General features: G+C 44.7%; 1 long non-coding RNA gene across 50 annotated transcripts in view; it reads right to left on the bottom strand.

Annotated features, from left to right (window-relative positions):
- LOC102167001 (zinc finger protein 532) overlaps positions 1 to 14,392 on the bottom strand; it is a 107,054-nt gene that overhangs the window by 55,488 nt on the left and 37,174 nt on the right. For all 50 annotated transcript variants that reach the window (XR_014816139.1, XR_014816245.1, XR_014816206.1 and 47 more), the window contains one exon: positions 3,282 to 5,644. This is a non-coding gene — a long non-coding RNA (zinc finger protein 532). The remainder of the gene's footprint in view (positions 1 to 3,281; positions 5,645 to 14,392) is intronic.

Consider the following 14,392-nt stretch of genomic DNA (forward strand, 5'->3'; position numbering starts at 1 on the left):
CTGTAGTGGCTCAGCAGGTTAAGAACCCAACTAGTAACCTTGAGAATGAGGGTTTGATCCCTGGCCTCACTCAGTGGGTTAAGGATCCGGCATTTCCGTGAGCTGTGGTGCAGGTTGAAGATGTGGCTCAGAATCCCACATTGTTGTGGCTGTGGCATAGGCTGGCAGCTACAGCTCTGATTAGACCCCCAGCCTGGGAACCTCCATATGCTTGGGTGCGGCCCTAAAAAGACAGAAAAGAAGAAGAATGAAGTGGAAGAATTAGAATCCCAGAAATGGCCTCACGCATATGCTCAGCTGACATCTGACTGCAAAGGCAATTCAATGGAGGAAAGACAGTCTTTGGACAAATGGTATTGGAGGAAAGGGACATGTATGGGGGAAAAAAATCTCAAGCATTATACAAAATGTCTCACCGACATAAACATAAATCATAAAACCAAAAACTTTTAGAAGAAACCATAAGAGAAGATTCTCAGGATACAGCAAGAGTTCTTAGATCTAACACCAAAAGTAAGAGAAAACTGATAAACGGGACTTCATCAAAATTAAAAACACTTACTCTGCCAAAGACCTAATAAGAAGATGAAAAGACAAGCCACAGACTGGGAGAAACGACTTGCAACCACATACCAACAAAGGACTAGTATCTAAAAACATATCAAGAACGCTTAACAGTAAAAAATAAACAAAAAAAAAATTAGAAAATGGATGAAAGAAGAGATACTTCACCAAAAGGGATATGAAGATGGCAAATAAACACTTAAAAAGACGTACAACATCATTAGCTATTGAGGAGACAAATTGAAACCACAAGATATCACTACACACCTAGCAGGATGGCTAAAATGAAAAAGGATACCACCACCACATGCTGGTGAGAATGTGGAGAAAATAGATCATCCATACACTGTTCTTGAAATTTTAAATTGCACAGCCACTGTGGAAAGGAATTTAAGTATATAAATATGCAACTACCATATGACTCAGCACACAAAGGGATTTATTCCTAAGAAATGAAAATGTAACGTTCACACAAAAACCTATAAACAAATGAATAAACAGCTTTATTCATAATAGCTCCAAACTGGGAATAATGCAGAAATCCTTCAGTGACTGGATGGGATTAAGCACCCTGTGGTATCAGCACATGATAGGGTAACTCTCAGCAACAAAAAGGAATAAGATATTGATATATCTGACAAACTGAAGGACACAACTGAACAAATCTCCAGGGAATTATCCTTAGTGAAAAAAGCCAACCTCAAAGGTCACATATGGTATGACTCCTAGCACACCGGTAACATTCCTAAAATGATAAATTACAGAACTGAGAAACAGCTTTTTCTTTTCTTCTTTTTACTGCATCCTTTTAAGATGGAAAGAAAGACTACCTGCTCCTGTGATGAAGTGATGATAAGCAGGACCCAGACAGAACCCAAGCCCTGTCACCAAGAGAGGCTGCAAGGGCCGCATCAGGCTGCCTTCTCAAACCAGTTCAGCCACCTGAGTGTTTTACTGTCAGAGCCAGTGAAATATATAACATCCAATGCTTCCAGAATGTTCTTGAAACTCGTTATCATTTCTATTCTCACTCAACTGAAGGTCCAGAGGGACAAAAAAAACATTGAGGTATTCTTGATCTTTTTTTCCCTCAAACTCAAAATCCTACAAAGAACTTAATTCAGCAGCCGCCCTTGGGGTCCTGACCAAGGTGATGGTGGAGGTGACAGTACCAGATGCATAAACCTCAGCATAAACCTCTTAGACAACAAGATATTGGAGGCAAATAAAGGAGAGGCCCGTTTACTACTGGGTCATCATAAGAGAAGTTTGAGGAGCGTATACTAGCTCACAGTAGCACCCCTCCCAATTTCATGAGCTTCCTGGTTTGGGCAATAAATCACATGATCTCTATAGCTCAAATTAGTTTCATTCAACATGACTGGTGATTTTCAAATGAGAGGGATCATATATTGTAAAACACATTTATTTACTGCCCAGAAGTTGCCTCATGGAGAGAAGCAAATGCGAGGGAGAAAACTGCTGACGCCCACTGTGAAATGCATCTCACCCACACCAACCTACACTTCACCACAAAAAACAAATGTTACCAACAAATGCAAAAGTATTCTATTTAAACGAAGATGGGTTTTCCATTAGCAGCTTAAATTCACTGCACTGAAGACTGCAACTGAATGTACTTCTAGACCAACATCTTAAGCAGGCACGCCTCACAAGTAGATACTGATTGGGTGTGCTCAACTATAAAAGATGGTAATTACAATAAACAACAACAGGAATTTTTTTTTTTTTTTTTGGTCTTTTGCCATTTCTAGGACCACTCCCTCGGCATATGGAGGTTCCCAGGATAGGAGCTGTAACCACTGGCCTACGCCACAGCCACAGCAATGCGGGATGTTAGCCACATCTGCGACCTACACCACAGCTCACGGCAATGCCGGATCCTTAACCCACTGAGCAAGGCCAGGGATCAAACCCGCAGCCTCAGAGTTCCCAGTCAGATTCATTAACCACTGAGCCACAACAGGAACTTCCAACAACAGGAATTTTTAAAATTCCAAAATAGTCACTAATAAATGACTCAGGAACACTGGTGATGTAGCCCGACTTCAACACTCAATGCAATGGGGTGATACTATCAACTGCTAAATCTCAGACTCAGACATTAAATTTCAATGATCCAACAATCCCAAGCTCTTTTACTTACCCTAAATCTAAGGTGCCGTAACCCACCTGGTACAGAGCTCCTGTTTGTCTAAAAGTATCATCTTCCCCAAAAAACTGGTTTTTTTTTTCTTTTTATGGCCACACCTGTGGCACATAGAAGTTCCTGGGCTAGGGGTCAAATCAGAGCTGCAGCTGCCAGCCTACACTACAGCCACAGTAACACCAGAGCAGAGCTTCATCTGTGACGTACACTGCAGCCTGCAGCAACACCAGATCCTTAACCCACTGAGCAAGGCCAAGGATCTAACCTGCATCCTCACAGAGACTACGTCGGGTCCTTAACCCTCTGGGCCACAATGGGAACTTCCAAAATTGATTTTTAAATAAGATTCACATCTCAACATTGTTCTAAGTCTATGAAAACAATCCTCTCTCATATGCTTGAGTACAGATTCATACACATACAGACACACGCACACACACGTCCCCCTCTTTAACTGAGCTCCCACCCCTAAAATCAATGGCATCGTATAAAGCACTTGTGTCTACAGATTCAGCACTGAAACACCAAAATGTAAATGATACTCTACTTGTCCACTGGTATCTGCGGCCTGCTGGAAATGGGTAGCCAGTGACGTCTCATCCTGGAAAACTTCATTACACTCCAAACATTTCAGACTATGCCTACAGAGCTTGGATGGATCTTCATCCAGAGGCATAGCTGGAATGATGGGTGTGCTTGAAGGGGCTGATATGACTGTCCCAGTTATGCCAGACTGAATTTTTGTTACAGTGTGCGTGCCAGCGCCCCCGGAGCTTGGCAGAGTGGAAGATGAAGCAGGAGTATTGCTTGACGGAGAAACGATCATCTGGTCTGCCGGGACTGGCTTCAAAATCAAGTGGGAGCACTGCATCACCACCCCCTTCTCCTTGTGCCCACGGGCATGGGACAGGAGACTGCACTTGTTGTAAAACACCAGGTTCTTGGTACAGTGGTTGCAGGTCACTTCGATGCGCACGCTGCGTCTGTCGTAGTGCTGGGTCAGGCTCTTTTCAAGGGCGAAGGAGTCCCCACACTCCAAGCACTTGTAGCCGCGGGTCGGGAGCGTGATGCCCGCGTTGGCAGGGGGACTGAGGTTGGGGATGTAAACTGGGACTGGGTTGACGCTGCTCAGCACCTTGTTGAAAGCTTCCACCACAGAACTCTGCAGGGAGGACACCACCTGGACCCGCGACACCTTTTTGGGTGGCTGCGAGGCCGCGGCATTGATTATTGCCTGCTTTATTTGCTGCTGAGGTTTGGTGAGCACTTGGCGGAGCTCGGAAGTGGCCTGGGCGCCCTGAGGCAGAAGGTTGAGGTTGGCGAGGTGCACAGTCTTTGGCACGAGTTTGGCGTTGGCCAGGCTGGAGGCCGGCACCACGACAGTCTGCTGCTGGATGGCGTTGGCAGCTTTAATGATGGCACTGCTGGCACTCTGAACCGAGGCAGCAGATATGACCGTGGCTTTGACCGTCGTGTTGTTGGCGAGCTTCAAATTGATGACTTGAGATCCGGCTGTCTTCACAGCTGACACCGGGAGGAAGGCGGTTGCCACAGGCTTGATGGTAACCTGTTTGGGGGTCAGCTCAGCAGGGGCCACTGCGTTGGTGACGACCGCTGACTGCAGAGGTGCCCTGGGTGGGGAGGAAAGAACGGCGGCCGAGGTCGGAGACGACAGAAGTGATGTCACGGATGCCACCATGGACCCCGTCTGCTCAGAAGGCTTTTTACCGGCATCGAGATCGACTTCAGGCAACACCCTCGTCACGGTTCTCTTGATTTCCCCAGAAGACGTTTTGATGGTTTTGATGCGGACTTTGGGAATTGCTGGTGTTGACCCTGCAGGAGAGGAGGGCGATCCCTTGCTACTGTTTTCACTGGAAATGCTCCTGGGACTATCCGGCTGCTTGAGGGACACTTTTTTCGTCCCATCAATGAGACTCTGGGATTCAGGAGACTTTTCGATGGCTCTTGGGCTGTCATTTACTTCTTTTGGTAATGGTGAGGACTCCCGGGAATTGGTCACTGGTTCTTTAGAGGAGTCAGAAGCAGCCTTTTTAGCGCTAAGCGCTGCAATTGCAGCAATGCAGGAAGAAAGCTTGGAGGATGGCTTGGTCCTTGACGGCGCCACACCGCCCAAGGAGGCATCATTCTTCTCAGAGCTCAGCTTCCCCTCGTGGACCCTGTTTTCAAGCACCTTTTCCGAGTTTTCCTTCAACTTATCCTCCACTTTTCTGACTTTAAAAGATTCATAAACACTCAGATTTATAGAATTTGTTTCCGTTTCTCTCTTAACAACTTTGTTTTTATCTAGATTGCCTGACGTAGAGATTCCAGTTTTGCTTAGGCCTTCTCCCCCAAGTGCCTTTAGTTTATCATAGTCCTGCTGGGGAACCGATCCAGCCAACACATTCGATCGAAAGCCTGAACGCATGTCCTCTTTGTCAGGGGGGTCATCCACCTCTATCTTCTCATCGTCGTCAAACTCTTCAGCACTTGAGATGGGACTAAACTGGCTGAAAGTGGAGTCTTTCAAAGTCACCTCTGAGGTAGGCACGTCTCCTTTCAAGGACTTCGACCCATCTTTACTGTAAGTGTCAAGAGAGGACGCCGTGAGAAACCCGTTGTGCAAGCCGTTGCCGGTGGCACTGTGGCCATCCTTCTCGGCACCCTCTGAGGAGTCAATGTTCCGAACGTTCTTAACAATAACGCTGACACCGACGTCGGAGGAGGACGGCGTGTGGGAGTCATCATCCACGTGGGCGTTCTGCTTGATGTGGCTTTCCTGGTCGTCGTGTCCAGACTCTATAGCTGCTTTGGGATCGACCATATCTGGGATGTCAAATGCTGCCAAGAGGTCATCAAAGTCTGGGGTCTTCATATCCCCCATGGTCATGAATTTGATCAGATGTTCTGTTAAGCAAACAAAAAATAACTCCATCAGCAACTAACACTCTGATAAACATCCCTACAGGATTTACCCAGACATAGTGATGGTTACCATGAAAGAGCAAGTCGATAACCAAACTTATTATAATGTTGGGACTCTTGAGTTGAAGTGAACAAACATCCAGAGAACAGGTACAAAGCCTTGAGGATTACGGCTCTGAAGTGCTTCCTCCGAAACACTGTGAGCACAACCAGCATGGAGCCTCCCCAATAAGCTGATCAAAACTGTGACAGCAATAAGAGCGGGTTCTGGTGTAATGTCTAGAAGACGAAGTTTATCACTGCATTCATCTCACTGTTTTCACAAAAAGCTATTTCCAGACATATTTTGATCTTGACAGCATTTAATTCAACTGGTAAAATGATTATTAATACAGTCACTATCAGATTTGCAATATCACATTAAAAGAAATATACTGCAGTCAAAAAACCAATTGGAGATTTCAATTCATCCACAAAGAAGTGAGCATCCCAACCCATTACAGACTGTCTACTACTAATAAAGTTTCACCTGAGATTTTTAAAAATCCCCAAGGAGCTCATCCCATCAGGTTTTATTTAATCCTAATTTGCTCCATTATGTTAGGGGAAAAAAATACTCTCTTGGCAGAAAAGTATAGCATGCCCTCCTCTCCCTCCCAAGCTCAATTGCTTCACTGGTTAAGGTTAAGCTGTTTCCTACCACTCGGCCAACAAAGCTATGCAAGTGGTCGTGGCAGCTGAGAAAAGTCCTTCCTTGAAGTTACACCGAGCACGTGACAACGTGGACCCAAGGATGCACAGAGTCCAAGCAGAAGGAAGGCCCTCTGCTCTGTACCCGGGCTAGATCAGTGTGGACAACTATCTATGCAGAAGCCCCTCCATTCAGGTCCACAAAGCCTTGGATAGCAGGAGGAGGGAGAGTGTTAGGACATGGACCAACGTATTACTAAAGATAAATGGTATATAAATACATGAAATACTCGAGGTCTTTACAAAGGGCCCTTCACCCCACCTGAAGAGGACAGGAGACTAGGGATCATATAAACCCTCCGCTGGAGGGGAGCTCTACCCCCGAACCCCTGGAGCTCTTCATCTTACGATTCCAGTATTGCCTGGCTGTGCTAGTATGTACTTGTCTCTTCTTGCCTACTGGCTGAAGACAAGCAACATCTCACTTGCCTTTGCACCATAAATGCCAAATAACTAACATGACACAAGTCAGGGATTTAGAGCAAAACACAGGATTTCTAACAAAAACAGACCTAGACCCGGCTCTCCTGATAACTCGCTCATTCTCAGACCCTCAGGAAGTCAGTGCATCTCTCTGGGCCTGTTCCTTCCTCCTGAGGTGGAGGCCAGCAGCCAGGCGGAGAAGGCAAGAAGGAAAGGGAAGAGGAGGATTGAAAAATAGGAAAGGGAAGGAGAGGGCAAGAAAGAAAGGAAAAAAAAAAAAGGGAATAAGAGAGAAGAATCGAGTAACAATGTCTGAGGAAAAGGGGGTCACAGCTGATTGTAGGCAACTTTCAGGGGGAAAATCAGCCTAAATATAGATACCTAGACTCTTTCCTTGTTAATATTTACTATGTTATTCCTCCTCTAAATCTGCTTTAAAACACTTAGAAGTTGGGAGTTCCCGTCGTGGCGCAGTGGTTAACGAATCCGACTAGGAACCATGAGGTTGCGGGTTCGGTCCCTGCCCTTGCTCAGTGGGTTAACGATCCGGCGTTGCCGTGAGCTGTGGTGTAGGTTGCAGACGCGGCTCGGATCCTGCGTTGCTGTGGCTCTGGTGTAGGCCGGCTGCTACAGCTCCAATTCGACCCCTAGCCTGGGAATCTCCATATGCCACGGGAGCAGCCCAAGAAATGGCAAAAAGACAATAAATAAATAAATAAATAAAAAGACAAAAAATAAATAAAAAAAAAATTTTTTTTTAATAAAAAATAAATAAAACACTTAGAAGTTGCCTTTCAGGAGTTCCCATTGTGGCACAGCAGAAATGAATCTGACTAATATCCCATGAGGATGAGGGTTTGATCCCTGGCCTCTCTCAGTGGGTCAGGGATCTTGCATTGCTGTGGCTGTGGCGTAGGCTGGTGGCTACAGCTCCGATTCGACCCCTGGGAACCTCCATATGCCGTGGGAACAGCCCTATATTAAAAAAAAAAAAAAAAAAAAAGTTGCCTTTCATATTTTACTGAAGTATTTTAATGATTTTTTTTCTTGTACGATCTGTAAAAAAAATCACACATTGCTAATAAAAACAACTATCAAGGTCACAGCAGAATTTCTACCCAGGTGACAACAAACATACCCATGAAAACTCACATTAACCACAAATACATCATCAGCTGCTAAGACACCCTCAGCATATTCATTCACTCTGGGACACATCTCAACACTGAAGAATTTTGTTGGGAAAAACAACTATTGAAGATGAAATAAACACTAATGGTTCAATATGAGCTAAGAAGTCACACGTTCTTTGCTCTAGACTGTTTGCTTAGCCCAGGGAGAATATGCTGGGCTACATTTCCTGCACTCACAGTATCAAAGTATAGATGTGACAAAGGTACCAGGAAACAAAACATCAACACTTCTAGGCTGATAATGACATGAAAACATCTATAAGAAGTCCTATCTAGCAAGAAAGTTTGATATGATTTTCCTCTTTCTTTTTTTTTTGTCTTTTTGTCATTTCTTGGGCTCCCATGGCATATGGAGATTCCCAAGCTAGGGATCTAATCAGAGCTGTAGCAGCCGGCCTACACCAGAGCCACAGCAATGCTGAATACGAGCCTCATTTGCAACCTATACCACAGCTCATGACAGTGCCGGATCCTTAACCCACTGAGCAAGGGCAGGGACCAAACCCGCAACCTCATGGTTCCTAGTCAGATTCGTTAACCACTGATCCATGATGGAAACTCCATGATTTTCCTTTTTAAATGAACTTGAACTATAAAACAGGGAATGAAAAATCCATCTGTCAGAACTCTCCATTTGAGAGTCCACCCACTTAGGAATAATCCCTGAATGTCACCAACATTTATTTTTAAGCATCATGTTGCTTTTATACATTGAATACTCACAATAAAACCACCATTAGCAAAACATCACTGAGATCCGTCTTTACCAGCCATGTTGATCTAAGTTTGCAGATCACTGTTTTTAGAAAACTCAAGACACAGACTCATCAACGATCCTCCGACTCTCCACTGGAACTGAATGGGCCTAAGAGGTGGGGTTTTTTTGTTCTGTCTTTTTTTTAGGGCCCCATCTGTGACATACAGAAGTTCCCAGGCTATAGCTGCCAGCCTACACCACAGCCACAGCAATACAGGATCTCTGACCCACTAAGCAAGGTCAGGGATCTGGATACTAGTCAGGTTCATTACCGCTGAGCCACAAGGGCAACTCCAAGGTGGCATTAAGCCACCACTTATCCAAAGCTGGGACCCAGGCTCTGGATGCCCCCAGTGGTAGCTGGGCTCCTCCCAAGTCCCTCCATTCTTTCTTTACAGCTACATGAGATTTATAACATTTGCCCTCACACCATTTTGGTGAGCAAAAGACATCATCCAGTTTCACATCGTTCATCCCAGAAGGCCGTCAGTTCAGGAACAAAAAGAACATAAGAGAAAATTCAAATACTCAGTGGGTGGTAGGTCCAGAACACATAACCACAGGAAATGATAAAAAGGTCACCACATGAAACAAAACTTGCTGAGTGATTGGCAGTTCACATCAGCAGTGGCTTGAAGGTAGAATACCTAGAAGAGTAATACATGATTCACACTATCTCCCTCCTGTTTACACACAGCGGAGACCTGCCAGGTTTATTAACACACAGATGCTCACAACGTGGCAGGAGAGGCAGGCATTAAATCTTACAGTCAGTGGTAGGATGTCACTCACCTCACAGCCCGTATCTTTTCCTATCTGCCCAACTAAAGCAAAGTTAAGGCTTAGAAAACCCCTGAAAGGAGCCACCACGTCTGCAAATCCCCTCAGGGTCCAGAGACATTCCTGACGCAGGAGCAGCTTTCCCCATAGGGATCAAGCCACACCTGCCCTCCATTCCGCTAAACGCCTAAAACACGTAGATTTTCTCTTTACAGAAGAAGATGAACGCAGGGGAGAAGCAATGACACACTGCAGAGAAGAGGGAATTGGTGTCGGTTTAAAAAAACATGAGTCAGCTCTCCTTGTTCACTGAAAGAATCCTGACTGTCAGGTGAAAATGCACAGCAGGCACACCCGCTGCTGAAAGCACGTAGCCTTGCCTGAAATCTGATCCCAGTGGCGGCGAGCTCACCTCTGGGTTTGTATAATCAGGGTAACAAACACCACTCTCTGTAACTTCACACTTCTTTTTTGGTTTATAGAAATGTTTCTCATGCCCACAATCAAACCATCCTATTACCGTCACCCCTGCCATATTCTAGAAGGCAATAGCGAATTTCCCACTTTGGGGAAAGCAATACTTAACTCCCGCTTCATTCTTCAGTTCTATCGAATACAAAAAGAAATATTTATATTTGAAAAATGTTCTTCGTCTTTCACCCCAATTCTTAAGTGCTGTTTTTAAAATAGACCCATTTGCTTAAAAACATTTCCAAAACCAATTTGTCTTGTTTGAAAAGATTAAAATTTTTTAAAAAGACAAAAAAAAGATCTCATTTTAGCTTCCCTTTCCCTCAATAGCTTGATTTTCAAATAGAATTCATTTTAGTTACTATAATAATGTCTTTCATTTCATTTATGCCCTGTAAAATATAGCTTCCTTCAAAGGCACGAACAGGCTTTTAATTTAAAACTAAACCCCATATAAATAAAGTATAATTCACTAACAGCATTTATGCTTAATGTAAAATGTTGTTTCACCTTGAAAATGTCTGAAAGAGGAGTTCCCGTGGTGGCTCAGCAGGTTAGGAACCCGACATAATGTCCATGAGGATGTGGGTTCAATCCCTGGCCTCACTCAGTGGGTTAAAGATCCAGCACTGTCATGAGCTATGGTGTAGTTTAACAGATGTGGCTCGTATCCCGCGTTGCTGTGACTGTGGCATAGACCAGCAGCTGCAGCTTCAATTGGACCCCTAGCCTGGAAACTTCCATATGCTTCAGGTATGGCCGTAAAAAGAAGGAAAAAAAAAAAAAGTCTGAGGGAAAAATGCTAAGCCTGTTTATAAAAAAGGAAACTGAATGAGCTCCAGTCTGTCATGTGGTCACTCTATTCCTTCCTATGACACAGACAAAACACTTCCTTTCTTACTGAAGTCTCTTAAAATTATAGTAAGCTATTTCATCTTTGTTGGCGAAAGTCAAAAGTTATCAAATCAAAGGAAAAATTTAAGGAAAATCAATTCACCCTTTAATCCTACTTCTTATACTTTGCAATAAGAACCTTTCTTCATGGAACTATCTGCCAATCTCCAACTAGAGGAATACGGCAGAGAAGGCTCAGGAGAAGGCTCAGGCACAGCTTAGCTACTGAACCGAACCTCAAATCATCGCCAGAGAGAAAACCGCTTGCTAAGATCAATCTGACCAGTGACAACACATTCTGTTTCCCACATAAATGGAGAAACTAACACTTTCTTGAATGAAAATCAATAAATGCTAACTCATAATAATCCTAAAGAAAAACAAATCAAAGTCTATGGACCGCCTCAACAGTATTACATAAACTTTCCAAAGAACAACTATAATAATACAAGGTTTGTTATCCTCTTGTGGGGATTATGTTTGTCACTATTTTCTAGCACTTATCTGGCCATTAATGCCCTTTTAAAGAAATAATTCAACACACTAATGGATCTAACTCACATTTCTAACCTTCTGTGTGCGTATAGCTTTGAGAGCGGGAAAAGCAATAATAAATGGCGCTATGGAATCTCTTAAGAAAAACATACCATTGGAAGGCCCCACACAAGTGCCAAAATGTCAAAGAAAAGTGTTCATTTTACCTTCATCCTCCACAATAATCAGGCCCTGGGCAGGTGTGGACAATAAGGGTACCGTGTAGGTGTAAGCTCCTCTCCAGCCACTGGGAAGCAGTATGACACAGGACCACTGAGTGCCTGGCCCTCTCACCTTCCAGAGCTGGCACCCACCCCCCACCCTCTACCCAGCAAGACTGCTGAGGCCAGAAGAACTTCATTTTCTAAATAGCCTCCTCCAGGGTAACTTCCCATGTGCAAAAAACCCAGTTCACACATAAGGTGAAAAAACAAAATACAAGGAGTTCTCTGTGGTGCAGTGAGTCAAGGATCTGGTGTTGTCACTGCAGCAGCTCAGGTTGCTGCCATGGCACGGGTCTGATCCCTGGCCTGGAAACTTCCACAGGCCGTGAGCTTGCCAAAAAAAAAAAAAAAAAAAAAAAAAGAAGAAGAAAGAAAGAAGGAAGGAAAGAATATGTTTTAATTCTGTATGACTTAATAAGACATCAGTTAATACAGTCACGATTATCCAAAAATACATATCCTCTTGTTGCACTGAATCCTGAAGGTATCAACATAGACATAGACACTCTGGCCAAGACAGGGTTTTCTTCTTCAGTTAAAACCTAATGGTCCTAATTTGAAATACAAGTGATGTACAAGTTCAAACTGCTTCTGAAAGTATAAACACAGAGTCAATCAGGGCACTGCCTTGGGAAAGAGGAGAATAAACCCTGCCCCGCCCTTCCCTGCAGTCATCCTGTCATCCTTCACTGTCCCCTGCAGGCTATACCAACAAGCGCCTCCCCTGCCCTCCACCCACCCTTCCTCCCCCAGCCCCTCAGGAGAAGCCAAGGAAAAGAAGCAAATGATCCCTATGAGTCTCTGCCTTTTCCAGAAGCTCAGCTCACAATTCATGGCCTACTTCTTGAGTCAGCCCAACTCCAAGCACTCACGGGTCCCACGAAAGGTCTGCAGTAAAGAGCTCCTTTGCGTTTTGCACTCAGGTTCAGCAGCTGACGGCACCTCCGGAGATGGTGGCAAACCCCCAAACCCCAGCTCCTCACCCCCCAGCAGCTCGTCGGGGTCACTCTGCTCCACAACCCTCTCTTCTCCTTAGCAACTGCCCCCGCCCCCCAGAGGACAGGGGCTGATCCTAACCTTCCCGTGGTACTGACTCCATGCGTCCCTTTCCCACAGTCAGCTTCAAAGACCACAGGCAGGATCCCTCCCTCGGCCTGCCTGCCCCTCCACAGCTGGCCTTTCTAAGCTGGTCCTTACCAAGAGTGTGCTCCCTGCTCCTGGGCTTTGCCACATCCCTATTCCCTCTACCTAATGGCTAAAGGGACCTCCTCCACTCGCACCCTGGTGCCCCATTCTTGGGCTCGCGCCTTCACGGTCAGATTCTCCATCATCCCCAGATTCTCCATCATCCCCGGGCAGATCCTGTACCCGCCCCACTCCTTCTGGCCCCTTTGCCACCACTGCCTGAAACTACTGTTAAAACCCAGGCTGTAGGAGGAAATCTGGGTTTGATGGAACTGTTTTGTATCACAACTCTGGGGGTGGATATATACATCTATGCATTTGTCAATACCCAGAGGATTTTACTGCATGTAAATAAAAAATAAAAGCAACCAGGAATGAGGAAAGGCCCAAAATAAGAGACTAAGTATCACGAAGAACCTAACTACATTACAAGCCATAATACCCATGCTGAAGAGGGCAGGGAGGCAAAGAACCCACCCCAGTACCTGGAAAACAAAACCGTGATTGTAAGCTTAAGACCACAGAGAAAGGGAACCGTACACAAATACTGTTTGAAAAACTGCTGAAATCTGCATCAAGTCTGTAGTCTAGTTAGCACTATACCAATGATAATAGTTTAGTTTTGCTTAGTGTGTTATAATTACACAAGGTGGCTAAAGAAAACTAGGTAGAGGGTACTGGAAACGCTTGTTATTATTGCAATTTTTCTAGAAATTAAAATCATTCCAAAATAAAAAGTTAAATGAAGATGAATGCTTTCATTTAATAGTGTATAGCTACTCAATGAAATAAAATGAGTGCCTCACAGCTAGAAAATGCTCCCCAAATAGTCCAGTCCCATTCTTTGTTCCCTTGTGCTTTGTGCTCACTGCCTGTGTCCTTTCCGACTGCCACTGCCTTTCAGCAGAATTTCACTTTCAGCTGTCCTTTCCTCTCGTGGACCCTACAGTAAGCACTTCCCGGGGGCAGGGGCTGACTTTCCCTAACTCCCTGGCTCTTCCCCTCCTTCAGTCTCTGTCATCTCTCTTTGTTCAAAGATAACCTCAGCCACCCTGTGATCACTGCAAACCCACATATTCACAGAACTCACACATTTCTACCTGCAGAGCCACCTTTCCAATGGTCAGTTTTATATACCACTTGACTTGCCCTGAAGGAGGTCAAACTTAGACTAAAGCCCTCTTGTTCCTTTCCTCTAAGTCCTATCTGTGTTGTCCAGGACTCTCCCCTCCTCCAGGATGCCCTTCACACACTGCAATTCACAGGCTATGACACACAGATACCAGTTTGGAAGGATATAAAGCTCTTCACAAACACAACACTGAAATACATATGGTAAATGGCTGGATTTTTCTACGTTGAACAGATTTCTTTCAGCAGGACAGCCTCTGCTACATTTAATAAACATAAATCTCCAAAAAGAGGGATGTGGTAGTTCCCACGTTTTGATCTAACCACAGGTTATTCTTTCTGATTCGTGAACACAAATGCCAAAGTGATTTCCCAAGTGGCTGCACCA

The sequence above is a fragment of the Sus scrofa genome, chromosome 1 (genome assembly GCF_054392235.1).
Source record: "Sus scrofa isolate SSC_HxYL_T2T_F1_AM1 chromosome 1, Sscrofa_HxYL_maternal_Yorkshire_Landrace_v2.0, whole genome shotgun sequence".
Classification (NCBI taxonomy): Eukaryota; Metazoa; Chordata; class Mammalia; order Artiodactyla; family Suidae; genus Sus; species Sus scrofa.